Source organism: Macaca fascicularis, chromosome 6 (assembly GCF_037993035.2).
Source record: "Macaca fascicularis isolate 582-1 chromosome 6, T2T-MFA8v1.1".
NCBI lineage: Eukaryota > Metazoa > Chordata > Mammalia > Primates > Cercopithecidae > Macaca > Macaca fascicularis.
In genome coordinates this window covers 90506857-90534752 of record NC_088380.1, presented here as the reverse complement: position 1 = coordinate 90534752, position 27896 = coordinate 90506857, and the positions used below count along the sequence as shown (strand labels likewise).

The 27896-nt window shown below is 34.0% G+C and overlaps 1 long non-coding RNA gene across 1 annotated transcript in view; it reads left to right on the top strand.

Annotated features, from left to right (window-relative positions):
* Positions 1-450: 450 nt before the first annotated feature.
* The window catches only part of LOC141407022 (uncharacterized), a 216607-nt gene continuing 189161 nt past the window's right edge, over positions 451-27896 (top strand). Inside the window, exons 1-2 of the long non-coding RNA XR_012413831.1 lie at positions 451-577; positions 1510-1549. This is a non-coding gene — a long non-coding RNA (uncharacterized lncRNA). The remainder of the gene's footprint in view (positions 578-1509; positions 1550-27896) is intronic.

Below are 27896 nucleotides of genomic sequence, written 5' to 3'. Positions count from 1 at the left end.
CATTAGAATTGGTCTTAGATACAGAAACTCTCTAGACTTTTCAGACGCCCCTTCCATTGGTCTGTACAATATTTAGATAAATTATTGAATTGGTAATTATAGCTCTTATTTGGAAATTTATCATAGCTGACTCTCAGTTCATCATTTTGCAACTTAATAGAAGCAAAATTGGAGGTAGTCTGTTGCCCTAAGGGTAACCCTTACCAATAAGCATTCAGAGTTAGTAGGTTTTATAGTGGGAAATAAGAGTAGCCTGTTAGTTGTGAACACTATAATAGAAAATTGTGTGCCCCCCTCACATTCATATACTGAAGTTTATAATCCCCTTTGTGATTGTATTTGAAGATAGGGCCTTTTAAGGAGGTAGTTAACATTAAATATGGTCTTTAAGGTGGGGAACTAATCCAATGAGACTGATGTTTTTATAGGAAGAGGAAGAGACATCAGGAGTACGCATTCAAGAAAAGTTCACGTGAGGACACAGGGAGAAGGTGGCCATCTTCATGCCAGGAAAAGAAGCCTCACTGAAGACCAGCTCTGCCAACACCTTGATCTTGGACTTCTCGCCTCCAGAACTGTGAGCAAATTAACTTCTGTTGCTTAAGCCACTCAGTCCATGATACTTTGTTATGGGAGCTCTAACAGGCTAAACAAATAGTGAGAATCAGTGGATGTACATGGGGGAATGGAGGCCCTTGTTAATTGAGTTCAATTAAGAGTTTCTATTGCATTTGTAAGTATCTCAATATGATTAACTGGTTGTCAGTGCTCACCACCAATCCTTTCTAGGACATTCGGTTTCCTAGATTTTAATTCTTGTCCTTCAGGGTGTCTTTGATTCATATGGTTAAACAATACAGCTGGGAAATGTTTTCTCCACTTTGCATACACAATATCTTTCTACTGCCTTCACACAGAAATTGACAGTTTTTCTCAAAACAAAATTCATGGATAACTTCTTCAAACTTTGATAAATATTGCTTACAGTCTCCTGGCATTTAGTGTTGCAGAGCAATCTGAGCAGAATGTGTCTTATTTCTTTGTACCTAGTATTATTTTTTTCCCTAGGTGGTTATAGAATTCTTTTTGCCTTTTAGCTGTGATAACTCTACTAGATATATTTTGATATTGTTTTCTTTTTATTGATTTCCTGAAATATAACACTTACTTAGATGTCAGAATGAAGTTTTATTAGATGAAGGAAGTTTCTCATTAATTTGATTATTGTTTCTGCTGTATCTACTCCTATATATTTTGATTAAGCTTTGGGAATCTGTTCTCCACATGGTTTGTTTCCTTTATTCTCATTTTAATTTCTTTATTCCATCTCTTTATGTTTTAGAAAAATTTCTCATGGTTTCTTCTACATCATTAATTTGATTTTCTGTAGTATCTAATATGTTTTCCTCTTCATTATATATAGCATTCAGAAACATAGTTTAGAAATAAACAAAATATGCTCAGTTACTCCTTGTCTTAACTTTCCATTTTACTTGTAATTTATTTTAGGTTCATGTGTGTAGTGCCTTTGTGAGAACATAAAAAAGATGTAAGTTTTTTTTTCTGTTATTGTAGCCTATTTATTTGAAAGGAAAACAGCTCATAGTCTTTATGGAAGTAAATATTGCATTCTTGAAATTCAGAATTTCTCTTTGTTCCTTGATGCTTCTGATCTTACTGATTCTTATAGGGGACAATCTATCCCAACTCTGCCACTCACTATTTGAGTGATTTTTGACAAGTTATTTCAGATTTCTTGCCTAAATTTCCTTATCTATAAAGTGGGATTGATAATACCAGTGTTGATCTCATAGAGTTGTATTGAAATTAAGTCAATCAATGTATTTTTCTTCATTTTCACGACTAACGAGAGTGTGAGTCATATAGCAAAAATTCAGTAATTATTGTTTTGAAAAGAAAGAATACATACATTATCCCCAGGAGAAAAACATTTTTTTTTTTTTTTCCTGCCCATTCTAACTTGCTCTGTAGGAGTAGTGTGTGTCCAATGTCATTTTTTCCGGTCATTCTATGATAGTTAAAACAATTTTCTGGCAATTTTAACCACAGAATCTCATTTTAAGAACTGAAATCTTTTACATCTGCATGCAGAGCTAAATCTTCTCTTTCCCCCCGGCTCGGGCCTGCTTCAGGCTGCAAGTCTATAGCAGAAAGGTAGGATTGTCAGCATCTTTCATATTTCCTGAGCTTTGTGCTCTTCTTCTTCATCCTTGCCTTCTAGTTCACTTTCTGATCTGTCCAGGGTTGGAGTCTGGCAGATGAATGAGAAGAATTAACTCAAAGGAAAGGTCTTAATGAGATTTCTCTTGTAACACACTATTAGAGCTTTCTGGGCCTACAGATGTTCAAATTGACTTGCTTTCTTGGCAAGCGTGTGTGAGTTCTTCAGAGGTTGCCTACGGGGACTTCTGCACTGCAGATTTCACTAACTGGGACATAGAACTTTACTCCAAAACTCTTGATTTTCCACTCCTCCTGAGGATCAGAAGCTTGATAGAGTCCCTCACTTTGTCAGGTCAGAACTATTTGAGGCAGTTGCTCCTCCAACATAGCTCCAGCTGAGTGACCTTCTAGTGCATCCTGGACACTCCCTGTCCTTGTCTTGCCAAAGAGGGGAAGAAGTTTCAGGTTCTGCAGTGAGGGCATTTTAAAATCGGCATCCACTCCTCAGCATTCAGAGTTACTGGAAGAGAGAGGGTTTTAATTAATAACTAATAGATTAGTTACCACAGGCAGCAGATGTTTGGGACTCCCATAACAGTCCATAACACTAAGAAAGAGGAGAAGCATCCTTTTACCGTTTGCCATCGGCCATTGCACAGCATTCGTACCTCATGCTCTCCAGTGTTTTGGTGGCAGTGCCTCACAGGAGGCTGTGATGCCTGGAAGAAGATAGTGGGAGATTCTAGTGCTACATGCTGAAAACAATATTGCTTAACACACAGGGGACGAGCAGTAACCTTGACTGGCAAAATGGAGTGTTCAGGGCAGAAGCAATAGCACCTAGTTTTGACTGTTGAAGCAGCAATGGCATACGAAAAGTTCAGAGTGCTGGATGGAAGTGATGGCACCATAGGGGAGGGTCCACAATGCCCAGCAAAGGCAGAACGTAAAATGAACTCTACACTTGTTTTGAGAATAGCTTAGTTACCCTCAGGGACTTCTATGTTTATTTCGGGAGACTTTGAAGTAGCTGTATATTCGGAATTGTACAGTGGAGGGAAAGAAGCAGCGCTCCCTCCCGGCAGAGTGAGTCGTTGATATTGCTGTTTCTCACAGTTGTATCTGGAGCAATATGGACATTAGTGGTGTTGACTTCCCGTGCAGTAAAAAAAAAAAAAAAAAATCTGTGTATAACTTTTGGCTTCCCCAAAATGTAACAACTGTTATCCTACTATTGATCAGAAGCCTTACTGATAACACAGTCAATTAACACATATTTTACATGTGATATTTATTATATACTGCATTCTTATAATAAAGTAAGCCAGAAAAAAGAAAGTGTTCTTAAGAAAATCATAAGAAAGGGAAAATGTGTTTACTATTCATTAAGTGAAAGTGGATCATCATAAAAGTCTTCATTCTTGTTATCTTCAAGTTGGGTAGGTTGAGGAGGAGAAGGAAAAGGACGGGTTAGTCTGGCTGTCTCAAGAGTGGCAGAGGCAAAAGAAAATTCATCTAAAAGTGGACTCATGATGTTCCAACTCATGTTGTTCAAGCATCAATAGTACCTTGTTTTGTATAACTGATAAGGCTTTTCAGAAACATGGGTTATTTATAGATTTCAAGAATCCATGGACAGTACATAGAATAGATTATGGTATGTTCAAAGTCAAATATAACCACAATTCACATTGAGTAAGAGATTTTCTCTCGTTTTAAATCAGATGTTTTAGGAAGTTGTATTAATTTTTGTAAAGTCAAGCTACTATTTAGTAACTTTAGTGTTCTTTCAGAAAGTAAAGTGTTAATGTAACTACCAGGTTTTCCTGATTTTCAAAAAATTACACCTTAAAACTGTATATAATAAGTGATAGCTATAAGTGATTGCTAAAATTTTAAATTTCAAACAAAGAAACAGAGATTTCTCTGTATTTAACAAGAAGCATAACATTATTATTTTTTTAAAAATGCTCCACTTAGAAGGCATTTGCAGTTGGGCATGGTGTCCTAAACCTGTAATCCCAGCACTTTGGGAGGCTGAGGTGAGTGGATAGCTTGAACCCAGGAGTTCAGGACCAGTCTGGGCAACATGGTGAGGCCACATCTCTACAAAACCTAAAAGAATTAGCCAAGCATGATGGTGCATGTCTGTGGTCCCAGCTACTCAGGGGGCCAAAGTGGAAAGATTGCTTGAGCCAAGAAGGTTAAGGATTCAGTGAGCCGTGATCACTCCACTGCACTCCAGCCTGGGTGACAGAGCAAGACCTTAGGTCAACTATTCTGGCATTAAAATTACTCCTTTTTTTTTTTTTTTTTTTTAAATCTGTTATTCCTTGTACAGGGATTGCTGTTTTCTCAGATAACATTTACCAAAATATACCAACCCATAAAATCCAAGCTAACATTGTCCTTGATGAAAATTTTTTCTTGACCATATTAACAAAAAACACATTCTCCTTCTTAACTTTATTATTTGTGTGATTAATTGTGTGATGTCAATTAATGACATTGGACACACTACTCCTACAGAGCAAGTTAGAATGGGTAAGAAAAAAATGTTTTTCTCCTGGGGATCAATGTTTGTGTTCTTTTCAAAACAATAATTATTGAATTTTTGCTATATGACATACACATTTTATTTTATTTCCATATCTATTTCAGTTCTACTACCAAATTTAACCATATCGTACCTCCCATGGTTCTCTAAAACCATGCATTGTGTACAGCAGAAGCTAAGCAACACTATTAAATTCATAAGTTTTGTCTGTTAATAGGCAACTAAAATTTAAAAATCTGTTAAGTGTACTTTCAGATTTATTATTTACTAGAAGAAATACAACCCACAACAAAAATAGGCAAAGAATGAAAATAATTTAATTAAAGAGCAAATCCAAATGGCCATTAAATATATGTGAAAGGATGTCAAACTCATTGAGAGTTTTGGGTAATGAAAATGAAAGTAACAATGCGAGACTACTTCCTACCATTAGACTTGCAAAACTTCAGAAGAGTGACAGAACTACCTCCAACAGTGATGTGAGCAAAATGCAGGCCGTGACCTTGCCGTGAGAGAAGTGAGCTTGAATGCTTTCTTGGAAAGCTATATGACAATGTATTAAGAATATATAAATATGGTGTGTGTGTGTTTTTATATATATATATATATATATATATATATATATGGTGTGAAGCTGTGTATATACACACAGCTGTATATATACAGCTTATATATATAAACTGTATATATATATATAAAAGCTGTGTGTGTATATAGATAACCTGTATACACACACACACACATGCAGATTGTGTGTATATAGATAACCTATATACATATATAACCTGTATATAGATATAACCTGTATATATACAAGTTATAAATAGACACACAGGTTTTGTTATTTATTAATGGCAATGGCTTTACATTTTTACATCTAAACATTAGAAAGTGGTGCAAAATGTATATATGCAGGTTATATCTATATATAATGTGTATATATAGGTTATATCTTTATGTATACACATACATTAGAAAGTAATGAAAAGTGTATATATACAGCTTATATCTATATATATACACACACACTCTGTATATATGGAGAGAGAGAGAGAGAGTGCATATATAGATATAACCTGTATATATATACACACACACACACCATCATATATATAATATATATACAGCTGTGTGTATGTATATATATAAAAGCTGTGTGTATAAAAGCTTTTTTCCATATATATAAATGCAAAAATGCATATATATAGGTTATATCTATATATACACAAACACACTCTGTATATGTGGAGAGAGAGAGTGTGTGTGTATAGATATACAGGTTATATCTATAGATATACACACACTATAATATATAATATATATACAGCTGTGTGTATGTATATATATATGAAGCTGTGTCCATTTATCCATTAGTGGACACTGCAGTCTATATCTTGGCTATTGTGAGTGGTGCTGTAATGAACATGAGAGTGAAGCTCTCTCTTTGACATACTGATTTCAATTCCTTTGGATATGTACATAGTAGTGGCCTTGCTGGATCTTATGGTAGTTCTATTTTTAGTTTTTTGAGGAACTTCCATACTGTTTTCCATAATGGCCATACTAATTTACATTCTCACAGTGTGCATAATGTGTGTGTGTGTATATATGTGTGTGTGTATATAGTAGACTTGCAAAACTTCAGAAGAGTGACAGAACTACCCCCAACAGCGATGTGGGCAAAATGCAGGCCGTGACCTTGCTGTGAGAGAAGTGAGCTTGAATGCTTTCTTGGAAAGCTATATGACAATGTATTAAGAATATATAAATATGGTGTGTGTGTGTGTGTGTGTTATATATATATGGTGTGAAGCTGTGTATATACAGCTGTGTATATAAAGCTGTGTATATACACACAGCTTTTGACCCAGCAATTCCACTTCTGGGAATGTATCCTATAGAAATAAGAGCAAAAATACTGTGAGGGTGACTATTATAGTACCTCTGTAGTGGGAAAAACTGGAAATAAAGTAAATGTTCCTGTAGGCTAGATAAAGTGATGGTTAAATAAATTTAATTTAGTATTTGAAATTATCCTGCCATTAAGAGTTAGTTCTAAAACAGTCAGTCTGGAAAATAACGTTACAAATTTACTTAGAGAAATTCTGCCTAGGTTTAGACATAGGGCTGTAAGATAAGGATTATCCCTTGGCTGTCCCTTGTCATTGAGATCCCTTCTCCTCTGGCCTCTTGTATTTGTCTGTATCCTCTAGTGTTTGTTAATATGCTGCCTCACATCTGTAGCTAACTATTTCCATGTATGGAACTTGTCTTTTTAGCCCCTTGCCATTTTTTTGTACAATATTAAGGCTTACTGTTTGTGCATAGTAGGCAGACAGTCATCTTTTTTTTGTTTGATTGATTGTTTTATTAAGTGAACGTTGTTAATAGATGACAGGTCCATAGGCCTTGGTATTTGTCAGTAAAATGGTTGCCTATTCTTGTCTATTTTGCACTCAGGGCTATAGCTACTGTATTCAATTATTCAATTATTTTGCTGAAAACTTGGAGAGTCTATTTGTTACAGAATGTAATAAAAATGTAAAGCCGTTGCCATTAATAAATAACAAAACCTATGTGTCTATTTTCCAGCAGCAAGCAGAGTTTAAGTGAGTATGCATGTTGTTCAAGATTAAGTAAATCACCACAGACAAGGAAAATTACGCCATAGCTTATGTGATCAGATCAAAACAACAGTCATTTTCTCCACCAATGATTCCTATTAAGTGAATTGTATGCTAACAGTTTCCAATAATGAGTTGGATTTAATAAATTATGTACTCTTCATAACTTTTTAATGTACATTCTTCCAAGACTTGCTTGTTCCCATAAGGGAATTCATCAAACAGCCTCTGCACATCAGAAATAAAAGCAAAATGAATGAAATTGGAATGGCTGAAGCATAACTAGTAGTAATGGGATTGGTCTTGCTTCACTTTCTCCGTCACCCCCCAGACATGAGAAATCTCCCACAAGAGGCTCAGTGTTATCTTTTTTCCTGAGTTTTTGTTTCTCCCATAAGTATTAGATATTGGCTACTGACAACAACTGGATAGTGTTTGTGATTGATCTGTGGACTGCTCTGTTGCACCAGAAACTTTATCTCTAAAATATAGTAGGTAAAATTAGGCAACTGAGAAGACACACACACACACACACACACACACACACAGAGAGAGAGAGAGAGAGAGAGAGAGAGGGAGAGAGAGAACTAAAGACATAAATGAGAAATCATTGACAGGATATTTAACAATTCTTTTAAATCTTTAATTTTTCCAGTATAGCAAAGGAACATTAAAGGAGAAATAAATCAGCGGTGATATTAGAGATGCTTTCTAGGTTTCGAAAATCCATCCACAGAAAGTAAATTCAATTGGCTAGGATTCACCTAATAAAATAAACCTAACATTTACTTTTGCATTCTAACCCAAATATCCAAGTAATTCTTTTTTTATTGTCATCTTTATTGAATACCCAATCTGATTGAACTGAATTCCTTCCATTCAGAAATAAACTTGATCTTTTGAAAAATACCATAAAATTAATCCCATTCATTTTGCATCACTTTCTAATGTTTAGAAAAAATATTCCTAGTATATATAAATACTTTATTGTATAATTTTTTCTTTATATATATATACTATATATACTACTTTATTGTATAGTATATATACACACACTATATATATAGTATAGTATATATATTACTTTGTTGCATTATATGTATATACTACTTTGGTGTATATAAAGTATATATAAATACTTTGTTGTATATAAAGTGTATATATAGGTATAATTTTTAAAAAATTGACAGATAAAATATGTATTTACCATGTACAACATGATGTTTTGAAGTATATATACATTGTGGGATGACTAAATCCAACTAATTAACGTGTGCGTTACCTCATGAAGTTATCATTCTTTTGTGATGAGAACTAACATCCATTATCTTAATATTTTTCAAGAATACTATATTATTAACTATAGTCATCATGTTATAAAATATATCTCTTGAACGTGCTCTTCTTGTCTAACTGAAATTTTGAATCCTCTGACCAACATTTCCTCAACTACCTTCCACAACCACCCTAGCCTCGGTAACCACCATTCTACTCTCTACTTCTGAGACCAACTTTTTCAGATTCCATATATAAGGGAGATCAAATGGCACTTGACTGCCTGTGCCTGGCTTATTTTACTTAACATAATGTCCTCCAGGTTCATCCATGTTGAAAGTGAAAAAATTTCTTTCTGTTTATGGCTAAATTGTATTCGATTGTGTATATATACCACATTAAAAATCCAATTATCCATTAGTGGACACTGCAGTCTATATCTTGGCTATTGTAAGTGGTGCTGTAATGAACATGAGAGTGAAGCTCCCTCTTTGACATACTGATTTCAATTCCTTTGGATATGTACATAGTAGTGGCCTTGCTGGATCCTATGGTAGTTCTATTTTTAGTTTTTTGAGGAACTTCCATACTGTTTTCCATAATGGCTATACTAATTTACATTCTCACAGTGTGCATAATGTTCCCTTTTCTCCATATCTTTGCCAACACTTGTTATAGTGTATCTTTTTATTTCTTGGAGACAGGGTCTCACTCTGGCACCCAGGCTGGAGTGCAGTTGTGTGATCATGGCTCACTGCAGCCTTGACCTCCCGGACTAAAGCAATCTTCTCACTTCAGTCTCCCAAGTAACTGGGACTATAGGCATGTGCCACCATACCTGGCTCATTCTTTTTTTATTTTTTGTAGAGATGAGGTCTCACTGTGTTGCACAGACTGGTCTCGAACTCCTGGGCTCAAGCCATCCTCCTGTTTCAGCCTCCCAATATGCTTGGATTACAGGCATGAGCCACCACGTGTGGTCTTTTTCATCTTTTTGATAATAGTCATTCTAATAGATGTGAGGTGATATCTCACCCTGGCTTTATTTGGTATTTCCCTGATGATTAGTGATATTGAGCATTTTTTCATATACCTGTTGGCTATCCGCATGTGTTCTTTTGGGAAATGTCTAGTCAGGCCCTTTCCCCATTTTTTTAACTGGGTTATTTATTTTTTGCTCTCAAGTTGTTTGAGTTCCTTATATATTTTGGGTATTAATCCCTTATCAGATATAGAGCTTTCAAATATTTTTTCCCATTCTATAGGTTGTTTCCTCACTCTGTTGATTGTTTCCATTCCTGTGCAGAAACTTTTTAGTTTGGCATATTCTAGTTTATCCATTGTTGCTTTTGTTGCCTGTCCATTTTGGGTCTTATCCAAAAAGTCATTGCCCAGACCAATGTCATGGTATGTTTTTTCTGTGTTTTATTCTAGTAGTTTTATTTATAGTTTTTGGTCTTACATTTAAGCCTTTAACCCATTCCAAGTTGATTTTTGTATGTGGTATGAAATAAGAGTTTAATTTAATTTTTTTGCATTTGGATATCCAGTTTTCCCAATATTGTTTATTGGCACGACTGTCCTTTCCCAGTTCTGTTTTGTTGATGCCTTTGTCAAAAATCATTTGGCTGTAAGCAGTGATTAATTTTTTTTTTCCTAGTACCATTCAGTTTATGTTGCTATAAACTTGTAGTGTATTTTGAAGACACGTAATGTGATTCCTTTAGCTTTGTTCTTTTTGCTTACGATTTCTTTGGCTATTCTGAGTCTTTTGTGGTTCCATATGAATTTTAGGATTTCTTTTTCTCTATATGTGAAGAGTGTTGTTGTTTTTTTGATAGGAATTGCATTGAATCTATACATTGCTTTGGGCAGTATGAACATTTTAATACTATCAATTCTTCTAATCCATGGACATGGAATGTCTTTCTATTCATTTCTGTCTTCAACCTGTTTCATTAATGCTTTATACTTTTTAATGTAGAGATCTTTTACCTCTTTGTTTAAATTTATTCATAAGTATTCACTTTTTTTGTAGCAATTTTAAATGGGATTTAGAAAAATGTCTTCTTCAGATTTTTGCTGTTAGTGTATGGAAATACTACTGATTTTTCTGTGTTGATTTTGTATCCTGCAACTTTACGGAATTTATTTAATAATTCTAGCAGTTTTTAGGGTCTTCTATGCATATAATTATGCCATATGCAAACAGAGTCAATTTAACTTCTTCCTTTCCAATTTGGTTGCCATTTATTTTTTTTCTCTTGCCTAATTGCTCTGGCTAGGACTTTCATTGCTTTATATTGATTAGATGTGCTGAGAATGGGCATCCTTGCCTTGTTATAGAAAAGCTTTCAACTTTGCCCCATTGAGCATGATGTTAGCTGTGAACAAAGTATATCTTCCTCACAGGAATAAAATCATCCCAGAGGTCAGGAAGACAATTTAGAGCTGTGGAGCCCAACTCTATATATCACAGACAAGAAAACTAAATTTTATAATGATTAAGCAAATGTTACCAGAGCATATAAAAAATCAGCTCCTTGCAAGGCAGGGACCACAATGGAATTTTACGTATCTTCAGTCTAAAGCTTTTTAAACACAGTATAGTCCCTTAATGTATAAAAATCAGTTAGAAAACATGGCACTTATATAAAAGAGAAACGCATTTCATGTGTGCAAAGCAGCATACCAGGCAATTCTTAAAGTATTGGTAACTGTAAAATTTACTAAGCTTTCCCTGGGCACTATAGTAAGCTTTCCACATTACATTGTTTCAATTATTTATCACAACCATCCTATGTTGTAGATATTATTAATTCCCTCATTTTATATGTGCTGAGACGAGCTTTCAGAAAAGGTAAATCTATTTTATCATCCAGAATCCATTCCTCATTTCTTGTAGTTGTGGCTCTTTGAGGTAACAACTACTGGGCTAACTTGAGATAAGACAAAGACCAATCAGTGAGACGTTACCTATTTTTATCTTTGCAAAGAATAGGAGATCAAGAGAGACAGGCAGTCTAGCAGCTCAAGTTGATTAACAATGGATATTTTTTAGAAAGAGTATCAGAAGAAATACATTTTTCTAATACAAAATTAAACAGTATTTCATTATAACTCTTTTTCAATACTGTATCCACCCATACGAGGCAGTCAAAGGAAACAGTTTTAGGGGATACAGGATTAATCATCTTGGTCTTGCAATCTTTGATATTCATCTTGGGAAGTCCCTTTTCATCATCTCCTTGTGAGCTCTTGGATTTTGGTGTCTCATTCTGAGAAACAAGACTGCTGAATACAGAAACCACTTGCTTATATCACATAGACTTTCATTGTATACTGGTTAAATACACTTTTGTGACATAGTAAGAAAAAAACATCAAATTATTATCCTACTGATTTTACCTCTCCTACCAGTGAGAAGGGGTAGACAAATGGCCTACTAGAATTTAGAATTATTGTTGTTTAATTTTCTTAGGTGGTTCAGAACACACATATCAGTGGAAATGTAAACAACCTAAAATTTTCCCATGCTAGTGAAATAACGGCTACGGAAAGTTTCAATTTCCACTTATCTAGGAACATCTTTTTTACGGAATGACTTTGAACCTGACCCATTCCAAAAAAGTTCTGTTTTACTCTAGAGGTAAAAATCATTGTTTTTTTCTACAAGAATAATTCAGATTTTAGTATATTTAGTGGACATATTTGGAAAGATGTCTTATGACACCTCAACCTGCTATAGCAAAGCGCTACATGATGGTTGCATTACAGCTTTGATCATTAAAATCTCAGAAAATAAAATCTGATTTTTATTTACCCTCTATATAGAGAGAGGTATGTACAAATATGCTTGCAAAAGTGTTTGTGTATGAGAAACAGCTACTCAGTTGGCCTGTTGAGTTTAATCATTTGTTTGTGCATGGCTACAGAAAATGTTCTTTACTAAACATTAAGGGAGAAAAATCTCTAGAAAAACTAGAATTATTACATATACTTAATAAATGGCACATATTGATTTTTTGAAAATCTTAGTGAGAGCACGTTTATAGAAGAAGGATGCAGAATAGAAAATATTGTTTCCATATAATTAACAGTGGGACGGGTGCTTATATTGTTGGCTGTGTGAGTCATGGGTTTGTGGATATTAAAACACTACCATCACCACCAGTATCTTCATTATTATATTTCAAATGGCAATGATAGTGCTTTATTTCCATTTGTCATAAAATTCTTAATTGAAAAGGAAATCATTCAGAATTAATACATTGACTTCTTCATCTACTAGTTCATATTTGTATTTATTTTTTACTTTTAGTCAGTTTAGCTAGCTAAAATTTAATTGGATTTTTGTTGATTTGTACGCATCCAATCTCTTGATTTGTGGTTATTTAGATTTGTTTCTGTCTGTGCAAAATAACTATATCTATAAACATTGATGGCACTGTAAAAAACTATTACACTATAAGAATTAATCAGAATCAAAATTTGGAAAATTAATTTTGAAGTAGAGAATCTTTGTTGATATGGAGCTTTAAGGAGCTACATTGTTGATCTGGTTGACTCCAAATCATCTAAGACAGATGATACATCTTTTAGGTTTTCCCAAGGAGAGTAGATTCCATAAGCTGCTGTGATAACATTTTCCTGCATTTAAAAATCATGGAAATTGAGCAACATTATTTTTTACTTTGTTTCATTTTTCTTAGATACATTTAAAATGTATGCTTTCTTTTCTGGCTTCAATGGAGATGAATAAAGCTGATAATAAAACACTGTTCAAATGTAGGGCCGCATTTGTCTTGTCATAGCAGTTTTCCTGTCATTGTAACTGACAAATAGTAGGTGCTTGATAACTATTTGTTGAAAATATAAATTTACAAATAAAGTCTATATTTAATGACTTTTCAATCTTCTTTTCCTTGTAGCCAAATAATCCTAATTTTTGTACAACTGTATAAATCTGTGTCTGCAATTCAGAAATTATAAAATCTCCTATAATAGCATTTTTTTTCATAATGTATTTGGAAGCAAAATTTAACCATACATGAACTTATTGTTTTGGTAGCAAACTTTGATCTGAATTGACCTGAGGATGTTTATAGCTTTTCTTTATTTACTTGGTATGCATATTCATATGTATATATTTAGAAATATTAACAGAATGCTGCCTTTTACCCCACTGGGCTGTTACATAACATAAGGTATATGCACTCTTTTCTCCTTATAAAATGTCCGCCTCCCACAAACCTCTCTGATATTCTGTACAAATCCACATCTAGCTTCAAAGACTTTGGGTACAAAACTGGGGAATTGTATTACTATTATCTGATCATTTTAGTTATCTTAGACATCTGTCTGTAAGTTTCATATATAATGCTCTACCAAGATGTCAAACAATCAATGCTCACAGATCAACATGAATGTCTCTTGTTTTTCTTATAATAAAGGTATAAATGCCAAACTTTTTCTAAGGTTTCCATGTCTCCTCTCTTTAACCCAGAGGAACCACTTATAAGAAGGGGCAATTCAGCTTCTATGAACATCCAATTTGACCTCTCTTTTGAGAGTGCTAACAAAGATGCCAATTAGTGTCAGTTGTGGTAGCAAAGTTTTATGATTTTGACAGGGTATTATTTTTAAAGAAATGAAGTGTCTCACCTACTCATTTCACATAAAACTGTGGTGCGGAAGCTGTAAGGTAATGATTTTTTAGTTGCTTTCAATCTAAACAAACCTAATGATTTTACTCAAAAATCTCTAAATTCTGTGTTTAATGCCTTACTTTATTATTGTTGACCTCAAAATACTTTTATAATGATAATATATCTAACATGTATTTATTATTGTAATACTTAAAAAAACATATAATTGCATTAATGCAATTAAAAAAATTGCTTAAATTCCAAATGGGATGGTAAGACTAGATGCTATATAGCAAATCCACTATGACATCTAGGAAAAAAGTGAGATATTTGTAAATGCAATGAAAGTTTCTATATGTTCGGATTGAGCTAGCTTTATATGTAGGCAAAATGAATGAAGAAGGTTTTTTGAATAACAGCTTCTGTAAAAACTCGGTGCATTTTACTCACACACAAACACACACACACACACACACACACATTAGTTAGCCATATAGACTTCTCCACTTACTGTGTGATCTTAGATGATTCATTTGCTGTCTTTAGCTTGTTTATAAAATGGGGATGATAACTACCTACAACTTAAAGTTGTGGCAATATTTAATGTTTAGTAGACACATAATAAGCATTTAATGATGAGAATATAATAATAGTGATATAATAATTACTGGGATTTCCACTCTACTTATTATAAAATAAAAACTTCTATGAGGATAATTTTTTACTATCAAGTTATTTATACTATCTAGTATTATTAATACTAAAAATTCTATTATTTTTCATTTTTATTTCTAATGACTTTCATGAGTGATATTTGCTAACATTTGAATGTCCACAGTCTTAAAGCATAATTTACATAGTTTTCAAGAATTTCCTTGACCCACGAGCTTCCGTTTGTTTTACATGTTAACATTGATTGTGTTTAATTGTATATTAGAATAACAGAATGCAACATTTGTCCAAATATGATTACTTCCCCATGAAGAGAAAGTCTCATTATATTTACCCCAAATCAGAAACATGATATGCACACAACTTATTTTTAGCTCATTGTCCTATTGTTATACATGGCCCCTTTTTAAAAACCAACCAACATCTATACAGTGCATATCATACATGGTATTAAACATATTTAAAAATGCAAAGAGTAATGTATTTTAGCAAACTCTAACAATTAAAGTTAGGAGTTGAAATTAATATTGAAAATAATGTAAAGGGGATAAAATTTTCGTTACATTCTATTATTCTGTGGGAATACTTCTTTAGATTGAAATGCTGGATCTATAAATTTAAACACACACACACACACACATCTGTAGCTACTTTGCTTCTCTGAATATGGGAGAATAGCAAACTCTTTTCTACTGACCAAAGCTATCACACATCTGAGAGACATTCTTTTTTGGACAAATGGAGCAGATGGGGCTATATGCATAATGGTATAACAGGCTTTATTGCAAAATCAACTTGATTTTGAGGCTTGGCTATATTTCTTACTAAGTTAGCCACATTACTTAAACTGTTACTCAGTTCCCTAACCTTTAAAATGGGAACAATAATCTTGCCTCAGAGAGTTGTTATGAAAATTAAATCAATCAATCCTGTCATATTTAAAGTTTTTAGCACAAACTAAGAAATACATGTATTTTAGTTTATGTCTTAAATAATCAAACAGCTAATAGACATTGAACAAAGACTGGGAGCATAATACTAGGAAACCCTCAGCATCCAGGTTGATAAATGAGATCAGGAAGCTAAGGACAGGCTCTATTAAGGTGCTTTTGAGGAGTACTAAAGTCCTGAATAAGGCAGGGTGGTTGGATTACTGCCCGCTAGTGGGTAATGTTGCAATGTCCGGCCATCTTGAAAAGCACATACATTTAGGACAGTTTGCCATAGACCCTATGATTCAGCTCCATGTCCACCATCTTACTATAGTATCAGCCGAAGTGGTCTTTTTACCCGTATCATCACTTTCCACACTGAAGACATTAGGATGAAGATTTTTATACCACCATTCCCATCTCCCTTCTGTTAACCCTGTGCTCAGCTACTTCTCATGTCTTATTATTATCTTAATCTGCTCCACCTCTACATCAATTCTGAAGTTCTCTTCTCTTACTGGGGGGGGGGGGGGGGGGGGGGAAGCTTTTGTGAAAGCATGGCATTCGAGTTTTAAAGAATAAGTGAAATTCAATATTCAGGAGTTGTCAGGCTAAAGGAAAGGAGTCTTCCCTTATGTAAGTCCTGGAATGCTGTAGTAAAAATTTTCAGCACATCATTTGCTATTCCTCAGTAGAGGAAACAGTGAGGATAGGCTACAGCCCTAATTCTAACTGGCTAAGCTGCCCCTTACATTAATGATGGTCATTGTGATACAGGGCTTCAGTTGTAGCCACCAGTGAGAGGCAAGGGATAAGCAGTTTTGATCTTTGTTCTTGAACACAGTTTATGGCTCCAGGAGGAGTGCTTCTTTGGATGTCACATTAACAAAAATGACATTGAGCAGAGTCATTAACATGTTATTTTGCTCTGGGAAAAGAATATACTGGACATTTTCATTATTGTAAAGTACAGCATTATGTTTAACCTTTTTCCCTCAATATTTAGAAAAACAATTTGGCACATTTTGTGTTTTCTATGCCAATTATCAATTTGTCCTTGGTTTTCTGTTAGACTCTGGTAAATATATTATAATACGTACACACTCTTCAGCAGATGTGCATTCTCTTGTCACTATGGATCCAAAGTTAAGCACTATGAAATTGTTTTATAAATTGAAATTTTGCCCCAGTGATTAGGAAAATATGTCAGTGATTTGGGGAGGTATGTATAATTTTAAAATTCAGATTTGACTCTTTCTGAGCAGAGCTATTCTACGGCCAATGTAAAATTTCTCTTCAAGAACAATCTCATTACAGAAGACTGATAACATTTCCCATTTGAAAATAATGAGTAGACACTGACAGTAACAATGACCAACATGGAGCTTTAAAGTCATATATTGTGTAGTTTATAGTAGACTATTTCTGCCGAAGTGAACATCTGCGTAAGTGTGAGTCACAATAACAAACAGCTCTATGAAAGTTTCAAAATCGGAATGCTGCAATTCTGGGATTGGTCAGGGTAAATTGAATTAATAACATATAAAAATTATGAGAATTATTAGTGAGTATTAGAAGTTAGATTAAAATTCATGTGCATTGAGTCATAGGCTGTAGATTTAAGATGGGGTTTCAATTAGTCCCCAAATAAACAAATAAGTGTGGTCTCAAGGGCTAGCCCTGCCTATTGTATCTTGTCAAACATAGGATTTTGCTAGATGGACCATGAGGCCTACTGGAAAATTACCATAGGTAAAATGAAAGAGAAAGTTATCTTGAAGATTCAGAAGAAACATAAATCTTTAAAATGATTTATTATTGGAACTGGAAAAATATTTCCAAAGAGGATATGCTCATTAAGATATAGAAGCTGAGGCAATAATAAGAGAACTGGCTAAGATGGTAATACAGCCAGATGAGTTTTATGGACCATCAGTTGAGGTTAAAAGTAGTCTGGTTGAGGCCAGGCGCAGTGGCTCACGAATGTAATCCCAGCACTTTGGGAGGCCGAGGCGGGTGGATCACGAGTTCAGGAGATCAAACCATCCTGGCTAAGATAGTGAAACCCCGTCTCTATTTTAAAAAATACAAAAAAATTAGCCAGACGTGGCAGCGGGCGCCTGTAGTCTCAGCTACTCAGGAAGCTGAGGCAGGAGAATGGCATGAACCCAGGAAGCAGAGCTTGCAGTCAGCAGAGATCGCGCCACTGCGCTCCAGCCTGGGCGACAGTGAGACTCCACCAAAAAAAAAAAAAAAAAAAAAAAAAAAAAAAAAAAAAAAAAGCGTGGTTGAGGTTTAAAAAGGAATATTAGTAAATTTGACTTTGAATTATAGAAGTAAAGTGTGTCCTGGTCCTGCTTTTTGTGTCCAAAGAGCAAAACAACATGGGAGGATGAACTAGAATGTGAAACATAAGGATAAAATGTATAAGATGATGGTAAATATGGAGAAAAGAGAATTAAGATGGGTAAGTGATCTAAGAAAGGAAACACTTGGAAAATGGCTTCTCATTCTTTTCTAATGTTTTCATTTGATTCTCTTCAAACTACTGCTATTCTCCACTTAACTCACTCAACCTCCACTTCTTTCACCATCATGCCTCTGAATCTACGAGAATTAAACCATATCTATTTCTTTAGGCTAAAATCAAGAGTCACATTGCAGAGCTCATCTAAGTCTACTTATTAGCATCACCTGACACAGTTTACCACTTCCCTCTTGAAGTACTTCCTTCTCTACTGCTAAATATTCTACTATTCTGGCTGCTTTTTTTCTGCTGTCTTTTGAGAGCTCCAGTTTCCGATGTCTTTTGAGAGCTCCATTCACCAAATACTGAAATGCTTAGTCCTGGGTCTCCATTTTTATCTACAATCATCTTACCATCTCCCTCGTGACTTTACTGCCAAATTTAGGTCTCCATCTTTAATTTACATTTGTTATTGTTGGTCTGACTCTTGATTTGACTAGGAAGTCAAATAAACTCTCAAAATTAACATAACTAAAAAAGAAGATTCTATTTCTTCCTCTAAACACGTATTTTTTCCCGAATGGTTCATATTTTAGTAAGTGTTAACACTAGCCTTCCAATTGCTCACTTCGAGAAACCTGCAGTTATTATAGAATTTTTTTCTTTCCTTTACTGGTCTCTACACCTGTTTACTTCTGAATGGCTCACATTTTAATAAATGTTACCACTGGCCTTCCAATTGCTCGTTTCGACAAACCTGAAGTTATTCTAGAATTTTTTCTTTACTAGCCTCCTCCCCATGCCCAACCAAAACATAACTTCTGTCCTAGTCCAAGTCACTATCTTTTTTTGGCAGTTCAAATGTTTTATGGTTTCTTAGTGTTCTTCATTGGTAATTCATTTGCTAACCATCAGCCAGAGCAATTTTCTAAACATGTAAGTCAGATAATGTACCTAAACTCTTTTAATTCCTTCCCATTGCACTTAGAATATAATCCAATCACAAAGGCACAGAAAGATTAATGATAAAATTAAGCACAAAAATACCGAAAGGAACCAGAGTGGGAATATTAATTTTAAGCAAAGTAAAAATCAAGACAATCAAATAGTGATTAAAGGTTATTTTTATAGATAAAATGAAATATGCAGTGAAAGCTAGAAAATTCACAAACGTTCATGTTCAGAGTATAATTAGCATATGTAATGGTAATAGCTTAATATGAATGTTTAATATATGTCAGGCATTATGGTAAATGAATTATCTTATTTTTACAAAACCTTTATCATAAAGGCCCTTTCATTGATTGCAAAACTGAAGACTAGTCATGCAGCTCACAGAGAATAAAGCAGTAGTACAAAGTAAGCTCTGTTTCTACAGCCTGTGCCTTTTCTGCTGTATCACACAACTCCATGATCCTAAATATTATAGGAGAAATTCAATACAATAGCAGTGGGAGACTTCAACTCTGTTTTGACAACTTTGACAGACCAAGTTGATAAAAACAAATAAGAATATAGAAAACTTTGAATAATGTAATCGTTATGGGCAGACCGCAGGAAAACATCTCAAATTGGACCTGGCTTTGTTTCCTTTTGGTAGGAAGAAAATCAATTTAATAGGTTGAAGGTACTATTTTAAAGCAAAGTATATCAAGGTCTACATATCCATTCCAAGATATAGATTGTATATTTTAGCAAAAGAAGTTTTCTTTCAAGAAAAGGAGTGTCATGTAGTTTCTAAAAAATATTTTACTGAAAGTTTGTTGGATAATTGTTTTCCTAAAAGTTCTTTGTGTCCTTCTTCATAGGTGAATTATAACAACTCATTTGGTCTGTGTGTTTATAAACGCACGAGTTAGGATATTATATTTCATGGTGTTAACTGTTAAATATTGATGACAATTTCAGATTCTACCCTCTTTTTTGAATGATCTCATTTTGTATTAGTTAAGGAGCCTGGACGTTTCATATGGATGAAAATTATTTACTGTGTGGATATTATCTGCTATGATAATTTATAGAGTGAAAGTAAGACAGACTGTCTTTAACAGCTTCAGTTTTTCGATGTCTTTCAACTTAGTGCTTCTTTTTCGTGGCTACATCTGCTTCAACATTCGTATGAAAACTGAAAACAGGACGATAATATCTAGTGAGATGGGACCCAAATGTCTAACAGACACTAATGTGTGAAAGGCACAGCCCAGGGACAGGCTTAAGATGAGAGGTAGCCAGCAGATCTAAGTGAGCCCAGGGGCCATAACCCTCTTGGTAATCATGAGAAGCCTGAGAGTTCATTGTGGACATAAATGGGTTCAACTCTAGCCTAGAGCAGGCAGGTTTAAAAGCTTTTCTTCGCCTTTGAGTTGGCTAAACCTTTTTTCTTGGTCTTAAGAGGCATTCTAGCTTTTAAAGGTTTGCTTCCTTTTATGACAGAAAGCCATTAGTCCTTTGGGGAAGGGAAAGTTCCTTCTCAGATTTCTGGCTACAATCCTACTAGTCTATGGAAAATGTGACACATACTTTTAGATATGTGATGATTTGGGGTAGGGTGTCGATAGACCGTGTTCATGAACTTGGAGCACCAAATGACAGGCCTAACCGGGACTACTTGCTGCTGTTCACATTTTAATACATGTGCAGCTGAGGCAGGTGCATTGTCCTTGCTTCAGTGTATAGCACTCTATCTTGGATTTTTACATAAAGAGATTGGAGGGGTAGATACATGAATAAAGAAATGAGAGCTATCCAAAATTTATAGATTAGAAATAAACAAACTGACTTTATGCCGGTTCCATCCAACTTGAATTAAGTTATAATGCCAGAATTGAAATGAATTAACCATAAATTTAGCATATATTTTCTTTACTCCACTGCCCATCGTCTCAGAGCCAGCATAAAAGTTTTAAACTTGCCAGTTGTAAATTAGATACTTTAAAGATACTAGTATTCTCATTTATATTACTCCCTGAATAAGCAATGGGGGAAAAATCTAGACATGTGTTTATTTGAAGTTGGGACAGGCTTGATAATGCCTATAATAAACTAATTACCACTTTTACTCCCATCCTGTCCTTTTTTACTCTAAGCAGCATCTTGCATATAAAAAAGTTAACATATCTTGGTACTTAATATTCCATGGCTTTCTCCTATTTGTCAGTTGCAGATGAAATGCTAGGGTTGAACTTGTCTAATTAGTATTTTTTTAATCAGGTGGATAAACTTGCTCTATGGACTATCTTCAGTCAAGAGAAAATGATCTCTATGTAAAACAAATAAACATTCCCCTGATTAAGCTCAAAGGCTCAATGAGGCTAAACCAACCACAAAAGGGTGTTTGTGTGCATGTGTGTACGTTGATTAGAAAGAAAGAATAACCATGTGAAACCTAAAATTCTAAGTAGTCAGTTTACTACATAATTTACTTTTGAATTGTTTTTCAGATTAGCACAAATTAATAATAAATTGTGAGATACATGTGGACTTGTTTATTCAGAAATAAAACAATTTTTCTCCTTTTCTATATTTATCTTTCATATAATTTCATGACCTATAAACAAAGCAAGATCATATATATTTTCTGCTCTTTAAAAAAAGGTTAAAATAAATTGAATCAGAGTTCTGAAGATTTTTGTTTTCTAAATAAAAAAATTTGGCAGTTTTTTAAACCATAATACTTTCCCTTTCTACATATTGTTTACATAAGACTCTTGTCAATATGAATTTATACATCCATCCATCCATACATCCATCAGTCATCTGTAGTAGACCTCCTACTCAACCTTTTCTGAATTGATTTAACAGATGAATTATATTTTCCTTATAAACATACTGTTTAGTGCCCTTGACAAGCTGAAAGTTCATTGCCCACAGCACATGCTCTACTTTGCCAAAAAAAAATTTACTCTCACCTACTGAAATGAAGACTGGCTCTAACAGGTTTATGTCAGTAGGACTTGTTACTACAAACACAAAAGTTTAAATAAACATAACACAAGTTGGTGAAACATGTATGTAAATGGATAGTAATGTGCTGAAAACTAAATTGAATACTTTGACTTAATATATATATGTCTGATGATTTAAAAAAACTGGAGAAACAGTAAACACATGAAGATTGACACTCATATTGCTTTATTAATGTCTGTAAGCTCTGTTTTTACTGCAAAGAAATGGAAACTGGAAATTAGAGTGCATTAGAGACAGTTTATGTAATAAAGACTGATCGGTATTCTAATTAACCTTTGGGCATTGTCAAACTGGTGAATGGTTGCTTATGTTTTAAATTAAAATCTAATGATTATGGTATTTCATCTGTTTCCTACTTTTGTGTATTCAGGTCTATGTTTTTAAGATTTGCCACTAAAACTAACTCTTTTGATTTCCTGCACACTGTGACTCTGGCTCTTGTATAATGGCAGGACTTCTAATGTATTTGCCTATCTGTAGGCTTCTTTCATATAGAATTGAAGATGCCTGATCAAAATCATTATAAGGGTATTATCTATAATGATAACACACATTGTAATGATAATACATTCAGTTTCTTGTGCAATTGTAACAGTATAATTATTCAAATATCTAATTCAAAATACTATCTACTGAATTTTAATTCTAGAATTTTAATTGTTTATAATTAAAGAAGTTGAAATACCCTTAACCAGATGTGGACAAATAAAAGGTTTGTTCTTTCTCCTCATATTCACGTTTTAGAGACCCTTTTTTTGTGTGTCTCTTACTACATCAGACCACTGGGTTGGTTGGATGCCATTTTTATTTCAACATTCTTATAGCAGTAAAAGAAACTAAGTTTCTTTGCCTGCAATTACTTATAGTTCAGATTTTTAATTGAGTCTAAATCAGCAGCACTATTGGAGTTGTGCTTCTTTCAGAATTGCTAAAAATTTCTGTATGATTACGACATGGCTTTTCTGCCTTTGTCTTGGGGCTGTCACTTTTCTCTATCTCTCTACTGTGCTTTGATGTGCATTTCTGAATCGCAGCAAAAGCCTGCTGTAGCTCTGTCTTACACTGATTCTTTCTGATGTGTCTGTGCATTGCCTGATCAATTGGTTCTGTTGTTCTAGAATGATCAGGAGTTTTTCATTTCACTCAGTTTGAATCAGATGCATAAAATAGTTTTATTAGACAGATTCATAGAAAAATGTGTCTTGCATTATGGAATTAAACATGACCTATGGCTGTAGCAGCTTGGCATTTTACTGTTGAATCTTTTCATGCTCACTGTTGTGGAGACCACAAGAACACTCTCTTCTACATTTTCATTTTCAAAACCTGGTAAGCTTGTATAGTTAGAAACTAAATTTTCATTTACCTACCTTATCTTTTATATTTATATATCTTTCTATATTTTAAATTATTGTTTTAATATCTATATTTTAATTATCAATGCTTTATATATGTGTGTGTGTGTGTGTGTATCCTATATGTAGTACTGAAGGATGTGACTAATTGAGGACTTTTCCCTCACACAAAAAATCAGTAGTTTAACAAGTAAAGATAATATACATTTTTCCTCTGAACATGATTTGATTTTGTTATTTACTATATAGAGGCACCAAAATGAGCAACGGCTCCTGAATGTATTATGAACCCTCATTTGCAACCATAGAATAAAAGTTCTCTGTATGTGCACATGATAGTTTATCAAAATAGAGCAATTTATGCAGTTCATTAATCTGTGGTGGTGGTTTTTAGCCTGTCTTCCTTTGCTACTGGTTTTATATATGCATTTTTTTTTTTTTTTTTTTTTTTTTTTTTCTGGAGACAGATTAAAGCGGATACAGAAGTCCTTGGAGTAAAAAATCCCTCTCTTCTATCAACCTCAAACAAAATTATGCAATCGTGAATCTTGAAACAATCTAAGATTAAACCTAGGTTGAATTACTTGAAAGAGAATTCTAAAAAATTCAAAGAGAAACTGATCTGTGAAAGATAAAAAACTATTTTCTACTGCTTAAAAATTATTTTTACCTCTTTTTAATTATTGTCAAAGGGTTTTATACCTTCTTGGTATCTGATGCAAATCTTGGTGTATGCAGTTTACCCTCATGAAACTTTAAAGCATAATACAAACTCAGGGGTGATGTTCACCTTTAAAGGATTTGTTCTCAAAATAATACTACAACATTTTTGTTAAAATGATTGATTTTATTATGATTAGAAATTTATAGTAAATATTTCTGAAAGGCAAATGGTGCAAGTTTTAAATTGTCTTCTAGCTGCTTCCTTCTTGCTTCTGGAACCATGAATATTCCTCCATCACGGTTCCAGAATTATCTGTGTAAAATGAACATTACACATTTTATTTTTAGATTCAGCTATAGGTTCAAATCTCTACCAAAATTCATCATCTTAAGGTGGTCAAGCTGAGTTTTCTTCTCCCTGGACCCCATTCTGTTCCTGCTCCCAAGGGTGCTTTCCAACATTGATATGGAAGAGAGGACCCTTCCTGAAGCATCATGTACCTGATCTTGTTTGACTTGCGCCACTTTAACATTTATCTCTTCAAACTGACATTTAAAAAAGTCTTTTCGGCTGGGCGCAGTGACTCACGCCTGTAATCCCAGCACTTTGGGAGGCGGAGGCGGGTGGATCATGAGGTCAGGAGTTCAAGACCACCCTGGTCAACATGGTGAAACCCCATCTCTACTAAAAATACAAAAATTAGCTGGGCGTGGTAGCATACACCTGTAGTCCCAGCTACTCAGGATGCGAGGCAGGAAAATTGCTTAAATCCGGGAGGCAGAGGTTGCAGTGAGCCGAGATCACACCACTGCACTCCAGCCTGGGAAACAGAGTGAGACTCCATCTTAAAAAAAAAAAAAAAGTAAAAGAAAATAAAAATCCTCTCTTCTGGATTATATTTTACTTGCTTATCATATGTTAGAATGCCACAGGTATCTGTTCTATGTACTCTCTCTAGGTAAGCCCATTGTGTTTTATAAGGTATAAATATGATCTATGTTCTAAAAATTCTCAAATCTAAGCTATATTCCTGATATTTCCAGGAACCTCAGAGTCCCATATTCTGCATACTGTTTGATATTTTCACATGGATATGCATTAGGCATCTCGAACTTACCATGATTCAAATAGAACTCTTGATTTTCATTCCACGTCTGCTTTGTCTTACTCTTGTACACTTCAGCAAATTGAACTGTCACCCATCCATTTGTTCAAGTCAAGCATCTAGAGCAGTGTTGTTCAATAGCTGGCTATCAGTTGTGTGCAGTTATTTAAATTCAAATTAATTCAAATTTAAAAATTCCAAATTCACTTTCTTACTTGCACTAGTTACATTTCAAGTGCTCAGTAGGCACATATGGCTCATGGCTACCATATTAAATAGCTCACATATAGAAAATTCCATTATTGCAGAAAGCTCTATTGAACAGTGCTCATCTATATGATTTATGCTGTCTTTCCATTACTATGCATCTCAGGTCCTATCTACTCTATCAAATTATGTGTATATTTTAAAATGTAATTTTAAGTTCAGGGGTACAAATGCAGGTTTGTTACATAGGTATACTTGTATCATGGGGGCTTGTGGTACAGATTGTTTCATCACCCAGGTATTAAGGCTAGTACTCATTAGTTATTTTTCCTGATCCTCTCCCGCCTCCCACCCTCTACCCTCCAAAAGGCCCCACTGTGTATTGTTCCCCTCTATGTATCCCTGCGTTCTTTATCATTTAGCTCCCACTTATAAGTGAGATGACGTGGTATTTGGTTTTCTGTTTCTGTGTTAGTTTGCTAAGGATAATGGCCTCCATGTTGCTGCAAAGGACATGATTTCATTCTTTTTTTTTTTTTTTTGACTGCATATTATTCCATGCAAAGACATGGAGAATTATGTGTTTTGTTCAAGGAATTAAAGAATATCCTAAATTCATGTGTATATGTATGTGTGTGTGTGTGTGTGTGTGTGTGTGTATATATATATATAAAAAATACTTATTTAAAACTTGCTGTGTATGTGTATATATATGTATACACACATGCATATATGTGTAGTAATATTCTCTAATTCTTTTTAACTCTTGAATTATCATCTTTGTTAAAACCACTGTTGTCTTTCTGCTTATTTTCCAGCTTAGTCCCTTTCAAACTGCTTCTTTGCAGAGGAGCCAGGAGGATCTATTTTGACATGTAAATTGTCATGTCACCCTTTTGCTTTAAATCTAAGTTCTTTAATGACTTATTGCTAATAGAACAAAGTCTAAACTTCTTATCTTGGTTCACAAGTTCAGTAGAACCTGGCTGCTGCCTACCTCCTGGCATTATTTAATAGGTCTCCCCTCACACGCTGTGCTTTAACCACTCTTCCTCCTTTTCTTTTTAGAACAGAGCAGACCAACCTCATTCCATCTTAGGTATTTTTCTCAAGCTGTTTTCTGTAGCTGGGATGCTCTGCTTTCTGGTCATACCATGACCGCTTTTTTCTAGGTGCTGATATCTCAGCTTAGAACTACTTCCCCTAACCAACCAAATCGAGAGTAACCTCTGGACACTTTTCTAGAGCCGGGCCATGTGACTCTTCTTAATTAACTGCGTAACTTTTGTTGCCAATTCTCTTTTAGTTTACATAATATTTATTTACTTCTTTATTTCTCTAACTAGAATTTAATTTCCACAAGAAGCAGAATATTATTTATCTTGTTCACCACTTTATTTCTATGTTCAAACAAGTGCCTGCACATAGCAGAAGATATGTACTTATTTTCCATTGATTTAATGTGACAGGAAATGGTATGAAATGAAAGAACTGAGGAAAGGAACAGAATTTTGACTTTCTGGATATTTCTCTTGATTTTATCTATGATTTATGAAATTGAAATTAGATGTAAGCAAGGGTGTGGTGTTTTGCTCTCCCCAGTTAAGATTAGAAGTAACAATAGTTGATGCAACTGAAATGAGACTTCTAGAAAATTTCAGTTGTTCATTTATTTACTCATAATTTCTTGAGTTATGGAACAGTGCTAGTTTTCCCTTGCAAATACAAACAAAATGCCCCATAAGAGTCACCATAACATTGTTGAAATCTATTTTTACTGAGTTTTCCTTTCATATGTATAATTTGACATCATATAAAGGAAATGTAAAATTTTAAAAAGTTCTTAAAGATAAAATTCAAAATTATCTCATTTTTAATTTTATAAAATATATAATTTATACTTACTGAACATAAAAATAAGTAAATGTAAAGTTACGCTGTTAATACAGTATATGTTCTCAATATTCTTAATATCTTTTAAATATTTTAATCATGGTATAAATTTGTATGAAAAGGTAAGTAAATGCATAATTTGTCTTCTTTTAACATTTCTATTCTTAAAATTCATATACTCCTTTATATCCTTTCTGCATCCAAAATTTGAAGTATACTGTGTTCATATTTTATGGAATGGAATGAAATAAAAATTAGGCCATGTATATAAACATGCCTTAATCACTGTTCCTGGGCAATACATTTTAACTTTACGGCAGTAATCTTTAGATCATCTAGAGAAGCAT